Source organism: Falco punctatus (assembly GCF_963210335.1).
Source record: "Falco punctatus genome assembly, chromosome: 8".
In the NCBI taxonomy this organism is placed as follows: domain Eukaryota; kingdom Metazoa; phylum Chordata; class Aves; order Falconiformes; family Falconidae; genus Falco; species Falco punctatus.
In genome coordinates, this window is record NC_137588.1 from 26576440 (window position 1) to 26594562 (window position 18123).

The window sequence follows — 18123 nt, forward strand, 5'->3', positions numbered from 1 at the left end:
GCTTTTTGTCATGGGGTTTTGGATTTTATTACACTGCTGAGAAAATACACATCAGCTATACTTCACTACCTCTCAGCCAGCTGACAACTATACACCCAACATGGACTCTTAAGAAGGCACACATGCTTCTGTTCCTCCCACTTATCTCCAGGCTCCTAACAAAGGTGCAAAATTAGGAGAACATCTTTTGAGCTTCCCTCCATAGTCAGCTGAGGAAGGTTCATCACAGCTAAGATCTGAAGCACTCTCTGAGGGACCTTGCCTTTACAGTGCAGCCAGCAGCACAAGGGCAGTGATTGCCACCTTGTACTTGGCACTGGTGAGGCTGCACCTCAAATCCTGTGTTCAGTTTTGGGCCCCTCACTACAAGAGGAACATAGAGGTGCTGGAGTGTGTCCAGAGAAGGACAACAAAGCTGGTGAAGGCTCTGGAGCACAAGTCCTATGAGGAGCATCTGAGGGAAGTGGGGTTGTTTAGCCTGGAGAAAAGGAGGCTCGGGAGAGACCTTATTGCTCTCTACAGCTACCTGTAAGGAGGTTGTAGCAAGGTGTGTGTCAGTCTCTTCTCCCAAGTAACAAGTGATAGGACAAGAAGAAACAACCTCAAGTTGCACCAGGAGAGGTTTAGGTTGGATATTAGGAAAAAATGATTCACTGAAAGGGTTGTCAAGCATTGGAACAGGCTGCCCAGGGATGTAGTTGAGTCACCATCCCTGGAGGCATTTAAAAGACGAGTATATGTAGTGCTTAGGGATATGGTTTTGTGGTGCACCTGACAGTGTTAGGTTGATGGTTGGACTCAATGATCTTAAAGGTCCTTTCCAACCTGAATGATTCTATGATTCTGTCCGTAGACTACAGAGCAGGGTTTTGAGTGCTCAAAATTAGTTGGGATATGTCTGAATATTGAAGCAGAAGTCTGGAGCAGAATGGAGAGCTCATGCTCAAGAGGTTTACTTGAATTTTAAGGTCTGTAATCCAGCAGCAGACCATTTAAGAGCCTTATCCTGCAGTAAGGGTGTCTTATCCTAGGTGCGTAATCCCTACTGGTTTGCACTGCTCTGCTGGACTGTCTGGAGGGATTATATCAGTTCATAGGGTGAAGACCTTACAGAGAATGGAAGTTATCATTAGGCAACGGTCAGAGTGAAAGCACTGTGAGTGCTCCAGATCTCAAGGCAGTAATTTATGAAATCTCAGGAGAAAGACTACCAAGACTACTTTGTTTTTGATATGTTCATGTTAAGCTAATCAAGCATTGCCTTCTCACTGTACACTATGAAAACAAGAAAGGTGGATCTGAGGAGGAAAAGTGATGAGTGACTGGTCCCTTCTAAGCCTAGAACTTAGAAACCCAGACTGAAGTTCTTGTGCTATTACAACTTTCACATGCAATGGTGGACAGTCTCCTTAGAAGTAGATCCACATATTTTTAGATAAATCAGCCATCAAGTGGGACTTGTGTCATCCTGGGCTCCTCTTAGAAGCAGGTGGTCTCAAGGAGAATAAAAAACTAGATCCCCAATGAACTGCCTTAAGGTTCCTATTAGAAATGCCAAAACCAGGAGTGATCTTAAATTGTGCCTCCTGCTCTGAGTATAAAGAAAATACCAGGATTCCCAGCTTTCCTTTCTTTCCTGGATATAAGCAGATGTGCCGCTTTTAACTCAAATTGAAACCAGCCTCTGCAGAAATATTGCTATTTTGTTAAAATGGTAGAATTGGAGGAGAATCCGTATACACTTGAAAAAAAAAAAATCACTGACCTGAGACAGAATATTTTATTTCTGAATTGGCCCAAAACATTCTGAGTTAGATGAGTTCAATAATGAATTACTTTCCAGTAACAGTGCGGAGTTACAGTTCAGGACATTTTCTCAGTACATGGGACACTCTTTGTTACCCTATAATGCAGGGCAGATGTTTCTCTTTTTTGCCTAGTGCAAGGATGATTACCTGTATGGGTTTTTGGAGTAATTAGACAAGAAATAACTCACACAATTTCGAATGGAGACTGCAAAGAGCAAACTTCCAAACTACATATCCCAGAAGGCTGTAACACAGGGGGAAAGCACAGTTTGAACACTGAAGTGACTTGAAACAGAGCATTTTGGGGTCATTTTAACATCCACAAGAAAACATTTTGATTTCAGGAATGTTGAAATGTTTTGTTTTGTTTGAAAATGTCAGGCAAAATGCTTTGACTTTGCCAGAAAATAAAGTTTGTTTGGGTTTTTCTTTACCCAAATTTCCACCCAGAGAATAAGTTTTGACATTTCAGCTCTTTGTTCCAATGTGGGATAAAAACAAACATTGAAATGTCAGGATTTGCTGCAGGATGAAAATTCTGAATTTTTCCTAATTTTTAGTGTAAATGCCTTGGTTCCAGCATTTACATTTTGCTTTGAAGTATGGGCAGATGTTCAGATGGTGGGAGGAATTTTGTAAGAGAGGATCATACGTTCAAAAGAGCATAGAAACCTGCGTGTTCCAGTCCCTGTGATGTTTTAGATCATTACAAGACTGAAATTAACAGGTAATCGATGTAAATAAACTCAAAGAAGGTGACAGCACAATACAACATAGAAGTTCTTGTCTTTGACTTAGTTTTCCCTCCTTCTGTAAGCAGGTTAGCTTGATTAATGAAAATCAGGAACAACTGGAAACCCTTGTCTTGAAGTCATTGGGAGCGTTGCCTGAGTGAGGTCTGGTGAAGGGGAAAAAAAGCCCAAATCAACCTTGGACAGCTTGGCCCAATGCAAGATTTGGAGACATTTCAGCAAGTATGGCAAATGTGGTCATATGCCCTTTTGTCTGTAAGCAATTATGCAATATAAATCTGGATTACTATCACGATTCACTCTGTACAAACATCCTTAGAGGGATTTGGTGCTGCAGGCATTGACCAATACATTGGTGGGAATGAGTTACAAGAGAATTATGTGTGGATATTGCTTTATGGGGAATGGGCACAACAACAATAGGATTTATGGTTTTACTGTCTTCACGGATTTCTTAAAAAGCCACCTTTTATATGACCAAACACAGACTTCAAACTAAAAAAATAAAGAAATACATGAGCTGGACATTGTTTTCAGTTAACTCTGGATAATTCAAGCGTTCCAATGGCAAAACTCCAACATCTGCTTTGGAACCTTTCTCACACATGAACACCCAAAGGTGGTAGCATGTCCCAGCTCTGAAGGCCAGGCTATGTTTAGGTGCAGAAAAGCACAGGGTTGATGAATGAAAGAGCATCCTTCTTCAGTCAGCCCAGAACCCTACCTACAAGAATCCTAAGGTAAACATCTAGTTTAGGACTCCAGGAAATGTAGCATGTACAGAGAAACTCTTCCGTGTCTCCTCCAGACATCCAGCTGTTAGCAGGGGGAAGCTCTGATCAGGTCATCACACTTGGAAGCCACCAGTGGACGTGTCATTCATTAATTATCCCCACCCTTTTTGGCCACAGGGACAGAACTCTCTGGATCAGCAGGTTCATGGCCCAGGGCCCTCGAGAGTTGTTGACTTTTTACTGAACAAGAAGTGGTAGCTCTCACCTTCTGTTCTAAATTTATTGTGTTACTGGGTTAACAGATCTGAAAAGATCTGAGCAATCTAATCTAGAAATTTCTAATATGTACAGTCAAAAGTGTTCAAACTAGCACAGACATTACAAGGTGGTTCTGAAAGATGGACTGAGGTATTTTCAACATCCCAGATGCATTTTTTTTTTTTAAACTCTTCAACAGAGAAGTCCCAAAGGAGATAATTTTAAGTGCACAGGGAACATGCAGTTCTTTGAGTAATTTGTGGAGGGTGTATTTCACAGTGCAATGAAGTTGACAGACAAGGTATGAGTGCTAAAAGCCATGTGAAGGCTGCTAGAATTACACTCTTATTATTTATTTCCCAATATCTCTGAGATATGGGCTGAAGTGGGTTCAATGTTGTACATTCACATTAGGAAAAACAATTTTTTTTCAAAAAAAAAGAATTTTGTCTTCTTGTAATGCATACGATTTTTGCAACCAGACACTGATTTCCTGAAGGAATAGATGATTGATCCCAGCTGGGCATGGAAAAATGCCAACATTCCTTCACCTCCACAGTACTGTGCTTTGCCCCCAACAGATACCCATGGCTTGGACTGATATATCATTCTGGCTTTAAGGTGTTCTTGTAAAGAAAGTCATCAAGACAGTTTTCTAGCTAAAAGAGAGTGAGCCCACTTGCACTCAAGGACCAAGATGAAGATGAGTGGGACCTCCAGAAACAAAGAAACCTGCCTTTCCTTTCCCTGCCTTGTCCAGCTAACATTCTAAAACCAGTCCCTTTACTACAGCAATTTAACCGTATGGGGAATGGACCACCATTTCATAAATGCCATTGCATTTCTCAGGCATGGCTTGACAAGCCAACTCACTGTCAGGAAACCGTCTCCAAGTGTTCATTATTTTGCATTAATGCCACTCTCACTCTGGGACAAAATCACAATGTTCTCAGGCCTCACAACCCCTGAAGAGAGAAACTGGTGCCCATTCTACTCTGGGTCCCACTCCTGCTCTGAACCCTGGGCTGTCTCACAGATACCTCCAGCCTGCCTGCAGAGTGCCTCCGCAGGCATGATGAGTCCTGTTCTATCCAGATGGAAGATTTGACCATGCTGAGTTCTACCTGCCTGGAAGCATGCTCTCCAGCTATGCAAGAGGCCATGGTCAAAGGTTTAGCATGTGGGCAGGAGGCAAGCACAGTCTTGAGGCCAGCATTAACAGACAGTAAAGACTTATCAAGAAAATCAAGTAGAAAACTCAGACAATGGCTCTGAAGATATTGAGTTAGGACTCAAGCTAGTTGGGCATCTCAGTGCCAAAAATAATGTGTTACAGAGCCTGGACAGTCCCTTCTCATTAACCTAAGAGAAACTGTCTGTGAAACACAGCTGAGCCAATGCCTTGCATATAAAGAGAAAGTCATTTATACAAGATGTCAATCCTTTGACTAACAGCTTCCTTCTGGAACAGAAACGACTTCCAAAGATGCAAAATTGTTTTTAAGGATTTGCTTATCTCAAAGGCAACAATTAGAAGTCTGGATTAGACTTTACCTTTCTCTTTCCATAAGAGGTGGCAAAGCTGACTTTGAAGGATTTTGCTGTTTGCTCTTCTGGACATCTTCTAGCACCCATTGCTTCAACTTGGCACAACCTTGTTTAACACCCATCACAACACTGCATCTCCCAATGAGCCTCGTATAGCTCCTGTGAGACTAAACTGCAAGCTGTAGGTATCATCACAGCAAGCCTGTTGCTGTGATGACTGAGGATCCATGGCATTGAGATGGCTGGATTCCAAGCTGATGTTGGAAGCTGGTGAAGAGCAATCAACCCATTTTCCATTAAAAAGTAAAAACTGGACAATCTTACATCAACAGAACTAACCACCACAAGGGGAAAGAAAACAACAAAAGGAATAAAAATAATAATTAAAAAAACCTACTCCATTCCCACTGCTTTTTCTTCAACTAGAATGACTGAATATTCCCAGCTTCCTCACAAGGGAAATGATTTTATATGCTAATGTTGGAGGAGAGGTCTGGAGACTGCCTCAGTGAATGGAGTCATAAAGGTAGCATGCAAAAAAAAAGGAAAACAGTGGTGAAAGAATAGTGATAATAAAACATACCTTGAAAATAGAAACAGAGAACTAGTGAAAGGTATTAGCAGCAGAAATGCAACATGACTAACCAGAAAGGTATAAAGGGAAACTGTTGTCCCTTTTTTTTGCCTTATGTCACCCACTAGGCTGTCTTCATGAAGCGGAGAGGAACAGCGGACAAGGTACTGTATTCAGACTCCACTGATGAAGGTCCTACTCCTGACTTTACTTTTACTACTTACTGTGCAGCCCCAGGCAAGTTCCTCCGCTTTCCTGGGAGGCATCTTTCCTCCTACTTTTTGCCCGTCTTCTCTGCTGTAACTGTGACCTCTGAGGCAGGGAAGGAGACAACATTCCTTGGTTGAGAATATCCTGGGAGTGGCTCACTTCAACAGAAGTCCTCTGAGCAGCCAGAATGTTTGCTGGTGGAAACACTCCTGTCTCCCCAACCTCATCAGCACCTTGCCAGAAAGCAGCTGAGCTCTTGGCAACTCTGCATGCTCAAGGCATCCTCAGTGCCACCAGGAAACTGCTCTGAAGTGGGGGATTTCCCTGAATGACAGGGATTCCACACATTTTCCTGGGATCCAAGACAGTAGGCTGGAATTGCCAGAATCCAGGGCACTTGGCTGGTTTTTTTTTTTTTTTTTTTTTTTTTCCCTGTTCTTTTCTTTTGGTCTTGTTTTTCCACTTCAGAAAACAGTGTTCTTTTCATTTCTCCTATCCCTCTCCCCTCTAAAAAGAAATAAGGAAAATCGATCAGTAGACTCCAGTGCATGGGAAATCATGTCTGCCCTTTCCTTACAAAATTAGAAAACTACTTATTTTCTTATTGTTCAGGAAGTCATTCCTGCTCAGGGCTGTGGGTTAGGATCCTTATGTGCCTCCTTAAGCTTTAAAACATGAACATAAGAACAGCAACATCAAGGTCAGATCACAAGTCCAGTTGTACTGGCATCCATGACCAGCAGATGTCAAGGGACATCAAAGACACTGCAGACATGTGAACCTTCCTCAGAACACCATTACTGCCTCCAGTCCTCTGTAGCTTCTGGTGAGTCAGAGTTGGTATTTCAGAAAAAGTATTTTCTTTCTAAAATCTCTCTAGTCATGTTCTGAACCCAGTTAAACAACCTGTGGCAGTGATGATGGCTTAGCCATGCTGATGTTGAAGAAATACCCATTTTCATTAGTACTGAACAACCTATTTTCACTGGCATTGACTTTGAAGGCTGAGTTTAGGATTCTAGACTCCACTTATCATCTATGGAGATACACCCTCAGGCAGCAATTCATCTCATCTTGGACTACAGGTCTCAGACACAGGTGAAAGGCTGAAGGCACCGGTTTCTCTCCCCGCCTTTCACCCCCTCCCTCTCCCCTGTAAAGGCAGCCTAGGGTGAGTAGCTCAGCTTTCAAAAACTAGATTTTAGACATTCAGGCTGATGTAATGCCTACTACTTTTCCCTACAAGTATCCAGTATCTGTGACAGCTTTACCAGCCATCACAGGACAACAGGGAACAAAACAGACCAAGAATGCACCAGATTTTCACAACTGCTTTGTTACTCTGCTGGCTGACAACAACAGGTATCTGTGGAAAACAGGAGGTGTAATGAATGTTGTCTCAAGTCCAGCTGCAAGATGCAGCTCAGGAAATCCCTGAACTACCACGTGTGGCAGCTGGGAGGAGATCCCAAGGGACAGATCACTCAGACAGACTTTGTTTCTTACTCTCTTTTTCTTTCCACTCTCTGAGACAGGATACAGGATCATGGATTGTAGGTCTGACTCTGTGACAGTTACCTTTTTATTTCTTCTCATAGTTCACCTAGGAACTAGTGGGATACAAATAAACATTAATAATGACAGGTGTGGAGAAGCAGAAATATTCACCAAGGCAAGAGGTGTTCCATTCAAGTCCTTATTATCAGACACTGAGGACAGAGAATTGCATAGAAACAAGGGTCTTAAACCCCACCTCAGCATTTAAATCACTTTATCATCTTATGTTCACCACAAGGAGGGAAACGGAGACTTTTTCCCCTCTCCATTCTCAGCCACCACAAATCCTACATCTCTCAGGTCAATAAGGATTGCGCCCTGTATTTCACCATGCTAGGACTGGGGTGCTAGTCAGAACAGCACAGAGGAATCTGCACAGTGCAGGCATATCCAGCAGAAGTGGATACACACATTTGCATCTTATGAATAACCAGCTTGAGTCAAAGAGATTCAGCCATAAATGCAACATAATACATTGCTTTCCTCCCTCTTGCCTGCTTTACTCTAGCTGTGTTCTCTTAGGAGTGCATTTTTTTGCAGAGCCAAGCAGTTACTGACACAGGAGGAAAGCTCTGAACATTCAACAAAGGTAACATAGATGAGCAATATTAAAAAGGTTTAATGAAATAGATTCATGACACAGAAGACCTATTTTCTGCATTAAAATTCTGGTAAATTAAGTTTTTACAACAATTGTCTCTAGCCAGGTTTTGGAACTTTCACAGCCAGAAACAAGAGGATTATGAACCAGGGTCCAAAATGAAGTGGAAGTGCTATCTCTGAATGATCTTTCCTTTCTCCCCAGCAGCTGCTTGAACTTCCACTGCACCACTTTAGAAAGACTTACTGCTTGAGATAGCCCTCAGATTCTCCCTTTTTGACCCTTCCATCATCTCCATTGCTAACAAAGTCTTCACCTCGTAAGCACATAGAACTTAATTTGATTTTCCCCTTGTGGGATTTACATCTTTGATGTAATCCTGTTAATGTCAAAGGCGTTATGGCAAGGACTCATCTGGGATCTTGTGTACAGCAATTGTGTTCCAGACTGCAGGAACTCACATTCCTCCACCACACCCAAATCTGCACTGGATTATCAATACTCTGATAAGCAACTCAATGGTATTTAGACTGGTTAGGGAATTTCTCCACTCCTTATTTTCTTCCTCTGTTTTCCATGGGCTACTTTACTTCCACTTTGATTTTTCACTTTTTAGGGCATGACATTCCTGACAATTCCTAGATCTCCGGATTCTTGCCTCCTCCTCCCATTGTTGCTAACACACAACTCTGTCTGGAGCCAGATTTAATTACACCACAAGAAAGATGAACCACAGTGAAGTTACATCAAGGGTGTGACTTCAAGCCACAAGAGCCAGGAAACAGAAGGCTGGGGGAAAAAAAAGAAAAAGAGAAAAAAAAAAAAAAAAAAAAAAAAGAAAGATTAAGAACAAACTTTGTCCTAACCCTGTGGTGTCCCACCTCTAGCACAGCTATGATGTTCAAGTGCAGTTTACACAATAGGGAGTTGATGAAGAAAAAGCTTGGAAGAAGGAAGAGCCCAGAGAGGATCTGTCGAAATGCTTTGGCCCTGTAGCTTTATTGCGTGTGTGTTTGATGCTGTGCCAAGCTTTATGACACTTACATCAAGGTTGTTCCCTGCAGTGATGCACCATCGAAGCTAAATCACCTACCCATAATGGAATTTAGAATGATTTCACTGTGCCTTGGTTGAGAACATGTTATCATTAACTTCCCTTTTTTATTACCCCAAATGCCTTTCCAGCTCACAGTGTACTGTGCTTCAGGAACTTTTTTGCTGCCATGATTGTACGTCATTGTGTAAATTCAGCAGTGAATACAATGGAGACCTGGTCTATCCCAAGGCCTCCAGGCACTGATGTCATAGAAATAATAAAGCATAATCATAAGGAAGAAAATGGCATGTAGCTCTGCTGTGTGGAGTATGGAAATTGATATGGGTGACTGACACTGATGCAATTCACTCTTACTGAATGGAAGCAAAGGGCCCAGAAAAGGACTTCTGCATAGCATCAGCAGAGTTATGTCAGCTTCAATATGACCTTTCTCTAGTTGGAGGATCCATCCTAGTTATTTTAATACAATGGAGTCTGAGGCTGTGCTTTCTGAGGTTTGGGGCCTGTTTTTTTCTTCCATTGGTTACTTGCAAAGAATACTTTATTTTACTAAAAGGAAAACAAATAGAGGACACAGTGTGTCTGATAACTTGGATGCTGGGTAACAGACTGGCAGGGCAGGGATCTGTTCCTAGATCTATTTCTCACCTCTTTGTCCCCCAGCTTCCCCCTTCATGAACAAAAATTGGGTAGAAAAGTTTACAAGCTCTGCACCTCTCTGGGGAATTCTGAGCTTTAAAGGATGTAGCTGGTTTGGAATAGTAAATACTCAAGTGCTCAGTTAGAAATTGTGCTGTGCAAAATGCAGAGGGCTAGTTAACTTTCTATTGATTTTTAATGGAGCTTTTTGGTTTGGTTCTCAGATTGAATTGGATCTCTGTGTCTGTAAATTATCCCACTGAGAGTTAAAACATGTAGTCATTGATCATGTCTCATTTCATGTAGGTTAGAATGTTTCTCCCACCTGGGAAAGTGCTGTTAACCCAAACCGCAGGCTTACAGTTTTCTGGGACAAGAAGTTCTGTAGCTGGAAGGACATTTTGGCGGGGGGTTCAGTGTTGTGATTGGGTAAGCTCAAAACCGGAGATAGGGAATTTCTTTCTGTAATGAACTCTTTAGTGGAGTTTCCTGGTTAATTGCATCCCAGGTGAGTTAAATGGCAGGCTGATTAAAAACAGAGGGGAACAGGGAGGTGAGGCCAGGCAACTAGGGCATCTATAAAAGCAGGCAGAGTTAGACAGCAAGCTTTCTTTTCAGTAGGGCTCATCTGGCAGCTGGCTGGAGTTAGCAGGAGATGAGAAAGACTTTGTTAGTGGTGTATACCACCTACTTTTTAGACACAGCTCAGTGGGGAACTTTCTTTGTTGGGTATGGGAGGGGTTTGGCTTTTGCTAGTCCTCACTTTGCAGATGGAGTCAAGCTCTTCAAAGAACAAAGTTAGTCTTCATATTATCTACCCTTCGGCATTTCTGCATGACTCATTGGTGTACTTAGTTGAATAGAGAACAGTTATCGAGTCAACCACAGGATTTTGCAAACCACCTTAGCATCGTTGTAGGTATCTGAAACACACCTACTCTTTCTGCAGGTATAAGGGAAGAAAATGCTAGAAATAGGTAAGTGATCTCCTGTGGCTTTACTTACTGTCCTGTGCAGTGAATCAAGGGAAAAACATTGAAGCTGATCAATATGCTACTTTATGCCTCCTCTTGTATTTTGAATGACAGACACTGGAAAAAGATGGCAATATGATCTGATCTAGAGGATCTGCTTGTGAGGAGAAACTGACAAAAAGTGGGAAATTGAATGTGCTGCTTGTTCCTTGAGTCTGTAGACAGATGTACACACAAGCAGCTTTTACAGCAATCAGGAGTAAGTGATGAGTTTTCTACCATTACATTTTTTTTGCCAAGCACAACAAGCTTTTGAGAAAGCATGAATCTTTCAGCAAGTAACAGAAACATTTACAGTTAGGACTATGCATCAGGGAAAAATGAGATATTATGGAAGACATGACCCTTGAGACTAATCACACTGAGAATCAAGGAAGCTAGTTTCTTTTTCTGCTTCTTTCCCTGACCTCCTGGAGGACTCTGCAGAAGACTTTTCCTTTTTGAACTTGTTTCCCATTTGCTTGGAACTCTCAGCAGGAGGACCTCTGTGTGTACAGCACCCCCAACCACTAGCCTTCTCATTTTCACTGTAGTCTCTAAAAGCCCCCCAAAATTAGACAGTCTTCACATTCTCCCTTCTCCTTGAGGCTGGAAATCAGTGTCTCTCTTGGACGAGCTGATGGTGTCTTCCTCTGAAGCACCTATTCCATCTACTGTCCCTGTTGTCTCCCTCAGTGCAGACAAGACTAAGGCTATCCTTAGAGAAAGTAAAAGCCTTTCCTCCAGAAAAAAGGTCACAGACATGGGAAAATCACATGGTTTCAAGAAGAGGAGGGGTCCCTAAAGACTGCTCCAGGAGAGTATCTGAAACACAGCGTGAGCTGCCTGCTGTGTTCCAGCTGGAGGAGGAAGGCAACAGGTCACTGAGAACGTCCACTCCTTGAGCCTCCTGGTGCCACCACCCATGAACCCATCTCCCTCTCTCTGCACACCTTGCATCTATCAATAGGGCCAGCTTGTCGGATCCAAAGCTTGATCTGTTAGGCACTAAGTTATCTAGGTTTCTGTGGAACTCTGTAAACCACCAGATTATCATCTACTCTTTCTGTCTTGGCTATGGAGCTGTCTTCATGCAGAGAATTTGTCTGTGCTGAGGAGAAATTCCAAAAGCAACAGTGGGCATAAAACACAACAAAAGTGTTTTAAAAGTTGTGGTGCCAGATCCTGGGCTGTGTCTGTAACAGGGATTAAGTGTGTGTTTGAGCCCATGGACTTATTGATTGTGCACACTGTTTGCCCAGAAGAAGGCACAAGCCAAGGTATGAAGTGGTCTTGAGGAGAAAGTTCAAACTCGAGCTCATGTGCTTCTATCATGAGTAGTCTAAGCAAAGCTGTGCATGCTACAGCTCTGCATGGCAGCAGATGGGCAGAGCACCTGGTGCAGCCTGCAAGGGGCATGGAGGAGTCAGGATCAAGCACCCTGATGATGATGTAGCAATACAGAGACAGCAGAACAGACCTGTGTTTGGGGGCTGAATCTCCTGCTGCTTCTGGAAACAATGCCTCAGCAAAAGCAATTGGGAGAGACTGCATAAATTAGGCATTGGGCTGGTTTCCCTTCCCATACTACACATTTTTGGTGGCCTTAAAATACCTTTAGAAAGTGCAGGATAATGGTATGGAGTCAAGAGTATTTTTCTACTGCTGGAAATGTTGCTGTTCCTGCACTGAGCTGCCCTCATTCTCCACTTTCTTCTCCCCTCTGAGATGGAAATGTACAAGTAAGAGTATGTATTATTTGCAGTCTTGCATACAGGCCAGATCTTCTCATGGTTGAATTACCAGCCAGCCACTCAGCCTGTCTCAAAGAAATGCTTTCTCTTGTGAAACTTTCCAAGCTGGTTTAATCCACCTTGGGTGGCAAACTCCATGTGCTCTTCCCCTGCTGGCACACACTTTGCATTCACCAGAGCCTAAATTAGCTCTGGGTAATTCCAGCAATGCCTCGGTCTGTGGAACGGATTCTCCAGCTGAATGCATTGTGCTGCATGCTCCCCCTCTACCTGGGCAGTCTCTCAGTTCATGGGCTGGGGAGCAAAGGGCCAAGAAGGAAAGGGGGAGCGAGCCAGTTCTTTGGAAATACTAGCATACCCTCTCTCTCCAAGGCAGGAGACTCAGTGGTTTGCACTGTAGATGCCTCAACTGCTGTATCATAGGAGGCCATCACAGCTGGGGATTCCTGGCAGGATCAAACAGATCTGTGCTCTTTCCTTCTGTGCAAGGGTGTCTTTTTTTTTTTTTTTTTTCCTATGTTCTACCCTATCTCCAAAGTGTCACCTACACTTATAGGTCTCTTCTGGGATGGTTTGCAGTTGTATTCTTCTTCCCATCTATAGGGTCAGGGATACTCTTATGACAGGGTTCACCAGAGGGTGCTATTACACATAGCCTTTTACATTTTTCCTAGCCTGGAAGGAGAGTGTAGTCTTTTAGGGGGACACTGAAATTCTGCCAGTTTTAAGATGCCAGTTCCTCTACTGAGTGGGAAGCCGCAAAAAGTAGCAGCTTTCTCCTCTTCTTCCTCTCTATTTGTTTGTGTGTGTGTGTGTAATTTTGGGGTTTTTGTTTGTTTTGGGATTTTGTTTTGTTATAGCTGTCCAACAGGAATCGATTCTTGTTGCAGTTTTCCTCCTCACACTCAAATTCTTAATGTTTTTTGGGGAGTTTACTGACTGTCTCTGTTCCAGGACTGTTGTAAAGAGCAAAATTAATTGGTTTTGCACTCCTAAGCTGCATGCCATGAGCTGGGTTTCTCCTGTGGTAGAAAACATCTGCATTTGCTATGGCTCCATAGAAAGTGGGATGCTCTATTTTCCCTTCACCACCACCATGAAGACCTCTGCAGTTTTGCTTCAGCCCAGAGGACCAGGTTCATTCCTAGTCAGCTGAGAGAGTTAGTGACAGGTTGAAAAAACTGTCCTTGCTGCAGCATGGGGACAAGCTGCCTGAAGCAGGACAGGCTTTGCCTTTCCTGAGAAGAGGAAGACGGTGGCAAGGATGAGGCTGAGAGACTGCTGCTCCAGTCAGGCAGGGCAATTTGACAAGCACAGAAAGAAGCATGTTGCAAACAGCTCTCAGGCTTGCAACAGAGACCTGTTTGTTTCCCCTGCTTAATTTGGGAACCATGCATCCAAGCACAGTTGGTATGTCTCCATGCGTAAGCCTATACTGCAGCCTATTGATTTCCTTCACCCTTGGCAAGAATATCACAGCGGATTTTGGCTTTGCCTGTAATCTCTTGAGCGGATGAGACTAGAAATTCAAATGAGAGCTTAACTCACTGCTTGTCTGCGCTGCCCGCATGATGGCTGCTCCTTTGGCTCTGGTCTGGAGCAAGTCAGCTGTCTGTTCGGGCAAGAAAACATGGGTACAGGGCAAGAATGACTGGTTCCCATCTGCGCTCTGCATCTACAGACAGCATGGATTCAACTGGTTCCAGGGACTTGGCTCTGCAAACCAGATCCGGAACATAAGCACATCTCCCAGAGGCCGCATAGGTACAGGCTCTGTTATTTTTGATATATATCTGGTTTTAATCTTGAAGCAAGCCCCTGGATGCAGCCACCTGGCTCCCCAACAGTACTGTGTGTTGCCTAGCAATATGAACAGAAGATACTGGATCCATTTCTTCCCCTCTCTGTGCAAGAACCAACCAGAGAAAAGATGAGTTTATGGTGAGGAACTAACCATAAATTCTTGGAATGGCCTTTTTATCACCATATGGCTTTAGTGGGAGCAGTGGCCACCCTTGCAGTAGAAGGTTTGGTGCTGCAGTCTATGGCTTCTGCAAAGAGCTATTTTTTGATTACACAAACTTCATTTGCAATGTGGTTTCCTCTAAGCTTTTCAACTTGGAAGTGCTGTCAGTCATCTTGGATTTTCCTGCCCTGACTGAAACTAACCACAACAAATGAAATAACAGGCAAATATATATTTGCATAGAGGTAAGACATCTTCTCCAAGTCACAGATGTGAAGTCACCAGTAAATTCCATTCCATGATTAATATCCTAACCAAAAGAGATTTTTCCAAATAATTGCTTCATAACTTGATAGTCCACAGAAGCCATTGCCCTGAGCCGTCAGTAACAGAAGGCAAGCAGTAATCATAGCAGTGGTGGGATGTTTATCAGCTTCTCTGTGATTTTATTTATCTCATAGAAGAATAATGATTAAAATAAAGTCAAGATTTGCAATAATAATACCAGCTGACACATACGTTTCTAGCTTATTCTAACTGGGAAGTGATGCCTTTTTTTAGTATTGCCATACAGTGCCTTCTGTACTTGGAATTGCCTCCAAATAATAGGCCTGAATTAACCCTTCCTGTACTGATGGATTTCAAATATCTTTCTGTTCATGTCAAGACCTTACAAGAAATGTCAAGCTTCTCAGCTACTGCACAGAGCTTAAGGTCTCTGAAACAGTTGTCAGGATGTCTGTTTGATTTCAGTGGATGAAGAGCTAGTGCTCCAGCACTCGATGCATGGGGCCTGAATCACTGCTGCTGGAGTGAGATGGGGAAGGAGGAAGTTTGCCTCTTTCATGTGAGTCACCTTACGGTGCTGTCAGGCTCTGAAATGAAACCATGACAATCACATGCCTCCAGGAAATGGACTGGAAAAGGCTGCTGTCAGTGAGATTCATTAAATCCCCATTCTCCTACACAGTCTGACCTTTTAAATATTTGTAGGAAGTCAGGGAATTTTATTCCTGAAGGGGTTGCAGTGGCTTATTTTAACAGTATTGAAATAAGAACCATTGCCTATAACCTCTTAAGGCGTTTGAAAGGTTTCATTCAGTGGTACTTAGTAAGTGCTGCATAGACAACAGAACATGCCTCAGAAAGGGAAAAAAAATCTTAATTTGTTCCATTGATAACCATATGGGATAGGGAGCAATACAAAACCTGGATACTCCAACCACTTTTGGAGAGATGAAGTTTCCGGTTCTCCTTGACATGTGTCAATGATTAAATTTGCTGCCTTTAAGAACTATGTTAATGGAGACCCTAAAGCTGGTATCAGATCTAATACATTCTGTTTTAAGAAATCAGAACAATCTTCATGGATTTGTCACACACAAGTTGGGATCAACCAACCTAATTGCCCTTTGTGATGAAATGACTATGTGAGCAAGAGGAGTGCAGTGGATGTAATATACCTTGATTTGTTAAGGCTTTGGAGACAATCTGTCAGAGCATTCCTGTTATGAAGCTTAAGAATTATGGGCTAGATGATCAAGCTGTTAGGTAAAAGAATTTTCTGGAGTGCTGAGTTCAGAGAGTAACATCCAGTAGCTTGGAGTCCACCAATGGTGGCTGGTAGCTAGAGGAGCACCACCGGGATCTGTACTGTGGTCAATATTTTCATCAATGACCTGGAAGGTGACACAGAGTGAATGCCTGTTATATGTGCAGGTGACGCTAAATTAGAGGGAATGGTTGATGTTTCAAATAATAGAACTTTTCAGTAAGATGTAGAAAATTGAGGGCTGAACTGACAGGAACTTTGCAAAACTCAGGAAGGACAAGTACCCATAAAGCAGAATGAGCCCATGCTTTGGTACTACTGGGGAAGCGATGGGCTGAGCAGCAGCCTTCCCCAGAAGGACCTGGGAGTTATGGTGGATGCCAGGCTGATGTGCCAGCAGTGCACTGCAAATAAGGCAAATTGCCTCCTGAGCTGCATTAGAAGGTAACTGGCCAGAAGCTTGAAGGAGGCTGGGGAGATAGATGCATTGTAGCAAGGCTACAAGAGCTTGGTCTTCACTGTTTTCTGCCTCAGGCCACCTTGGATGCTCAGCCCTCTATCAACTGATACCAGCATCACTCTGGCTTTATTCACATAGGGATATAAGGCAGTAAGATCAAAGCTACCTTGAGCACCATTCTGTAGGTTCCAGTTACACCTAAGGCTGAAGTAGAGACATATTTACGTCTTGATTTGCTTCTGGGAGTTCCCTCCTCTTCCTCTCTCACTCCTCCCCCGCACCTCAGAGCTTGCAGTCAACCTCAGTTAAATGCCAAAAGACACCAGAAATGTGAGACAGCTGCTCAAAGAAATGACCTGAGAAGAAAGAGCCAGGTGATGCATCCCAGGAAATGGATCCTGTCCTAAGAGGAAAATGCATTCATCATTCAGATAACTTCTGCCACAGAAAAGCCATCTGGATAAACAAGGGCAGAGTTACACAACCATTGTGCAGATCCTCATCCCTTTCTGGCCCGTTGTAGAAAGGCAGATGTGTAACACAAAGCTTCATCGGTGGGCAGAGAGAATAGGAGACCATGGGGGAAGAAAGCACAGACTGGGATTTCTGAGGCTAGCAGCAAAGAGAGTGAGCACTGGGCTTCCTTCATCAGATCCCTTACATCACACATGAGACTTGTAACTGGAAGTCGGTCAGCAGAGGTCTCAGAGCAAGGATTATGTGACCAGGAGACATAAGACCAAGAGAAATGGGGAAGCAGGATTCTTAAGAAGTCCACCTGCGGACTCCCATTTTCTCCAACTTCTCCACTGCTAAACAAGCCAAGGCTAGGTATCACTGAAGGACTCACCATCTTCCTACAGCTCAACCCTGCTGCTGCTCAGCTAAAAGCTGCTTTTAACCTGCTGGAGTCACTGGCTGACCACCCTGCATCACCTGTCCTTATGCAGCAGCCCTGTGTCCCCACATCTCTCCTGGCTGCCTCTTACCCTGCTGCCCAGACCTTCAGCATGAGCTGAGGGATTTCCAGATCTCTCCTCATGTCTTGTCTCTCCCACGAGGAAGGAAGCAGTATGGGGTGTTCATCGGCTCTAGGAGGCAAAGGAAGAGTCTACTGGAAGAGTGGGAAACTGAAGTTCAGTAGAAATAATTGCAGCATTGCAATGATTTTCTACAAAGCCAGCATGGAGGAGGAATAAATTTGCACAGAAGATTCACAGGCTGACTAGAGCCTGAAGTCTGTGCAGTATTCCCTTTTATAGCCCAAAATAATAGGAGAAACCTTAACCGAAGAAAGGCACATATCACCTCCCTCCAGTGGAGGAGCAGATGTTTGAGGAAAAGCCATGTTCAGGGCTGATTTTTCAATTTGGAAAGGGTCAACACTGAAATCTGACTGACAGCCTCAAAAAGTGGATGAATCCTATACACCCCGAAGGCCAAGTAAGACCTGAGTACTGCATGGATATCACTGCCCCTCGCTCAAGAGGGAAGACTATGGGACAGGCTGAGAAGTCACAGCAAGCTGTGTGAATTCATAGGTTGGGCTAAATCCCTCATAAATAGTGGAATATTGTCTGACAGGCCACCATGAGAACAGGCTTGGAAGCTAGCTAGAATATGACAAATCTATTGAACAG